Source organism: Pteropus vampyrus, unplaced genomic scaffold, assembly GCF_000151845.1.
Source record: "Pteropus vampyrus isolate Shadow unplaced genomic scaffold, Pvam_2.0 Scaffold327, whole genome shotgun sequence".
Lineage (NCBI taxonomy): Eukaryota > Metazoa > Chordata > Mammalia > Chiroptera > Pteropodidae > Pteropus > Pteropus vampyrus.
In genome coordinates, this window is record NW_011889108.1 from 1,434,872 (window position 1) to 1,436,536 (window position 1,665).

The following is a 1,665-nucleotide window of genomic DNA, read 5'->3' on the forward strand; positions in this document are numbered from 1 at the left end:
GTGAAGCAGATGTGAGAGACCAAAAATAAGTTTTCCTCCTACCCATTAGAAAGTCTTTCTGGCTGGACTAACAATCAAATGAACATGAAACAGGTTAATAGGAGAAAGGAACCAAATTTATTATGTATGACATACAGGTGTCCCATAAGAATAAGAGACCTGGGACAAATTGGACAGCTGAGGCTTTATGCCATCTTGACTAAGTTGGAGGGGGTGTGGTTTGGGACTTCAAAGATCAAAAAGATAATTCACATGCAGGTGAAAAAGCAAATGTTTGATAAACAGATGTTTGCTGGGCCATCTTTAACAATGGGACAGAGAGTACTTTGATCAAATGGGCCTGTCTAGGTTCCCCGCTGTGTATCACACTTAGTTCATATTAAATTATAGTTACCTGTGATGATATCACCCTTTCTGGGTTAGTTCCTCTATTATAATCCCATTTGGGAAGTTAAGGGGAAGACTCTTTCTGAGTCTTTTGTTTCTTAAAAATAGCCAACTTAAAATAGTCAATATTTAGGGCAGTGACTTCTGTATGGTACTATAATGGTGAATACGTGTCATTATATATCTGTCAAAAACAATCGAATGTACACCAAAAACATGTAAACTGTGCAATGTAAACTGTGGACTTTGGGTGATTATGATGTGTCAGTGTAGGTTTACTGATTATAACAAATGTACCACTCTGGAAACAGATGTTCATAATGGAGGAGTCTGTGCATGTGGGGCCATAGGTACATAAGAACCTTTTTGCACAATTTTGCTGTGAACCTAAAACTGTTCTAAAAAAAGTAAGGTCTATTTAAGAAAGGAGGAAATTTGGAAGAGGAGAAGAAAGAGGAGAAGGAGAGGAGGAGGAGTGAGAAAAAGAGGAGAAGGAACGGTCGCCATCATGAACGACACAGTAACTATCTTGACCAGGAAGTTCATGACCAATAGACTACTTCAGCAGAAACAAATGGTCATCAACATCCTTCATCCTGGAAAGGCAATAGCACCTTAAGACAGAAAATCATGAAAAACTAGCCAAAATGTACAAGACCACACCAGATGTCATCTTTGTATTTGGATTCTGAATCCATATTAGTGGTGGCAAGATAACTGGCTTTGGAATGATTTGTGATTCCTTGGATTATGCAAAGAAAAACTAATCCAAACATATACTCAAACATATACTCAAACTAATCCATGTATATACTCATATACATGGCCTGTATGAGAAGAAAAAGACCTCAAGAACACAGCGAAAGGAACACAAGGACAGAATGAAGAAAGTTAGGGGGACTGCAAAGGCCAATGTTGGTGCTGGCAAAAAGTGAGGTGGAGATTGAACAACAGGAATAAAAATTTGTCAGTAACATTGTGGTGACTGTGCAGAGTTTTCATGACAGGATTAATAAACTAAGAACTTTTATGTGAGAAAAAAAGAGGAAGAGGAACAAGAAGGAGCTCAAATCAATAACTTAAACTTTCACCTTAAGAAACTTTAAAAAAAGGGAGTAAACATAACTGAAAGCTAGCAGAAGGAAGTAAACAATAAAGACTAGAGTGGGAATAAATAAAACAGAGAATTAAAAAAGTACAGAAAATAATGAAACCAAAAGTTAGTTCTTTGAAAAAAATCAATAAAATTGACAAACATTTAGCCAAATTGCCTAGATA

The 1,665-nt window shown here is 36.6% G+C and overlaps 1 pseudogene; it reads left to right on the plus strand.

Annotated features, from left to right (window-relative positions):
• Positions 1 to 895: 895 nt before the first annotated feature.
• Positions 896 to 1,342, plus strand: LOC105304080 (annotated as a pseudogene).
• The last annotated feature ends 323 nt before the right edge of the window (positions 1,343 to 1,665 follow it).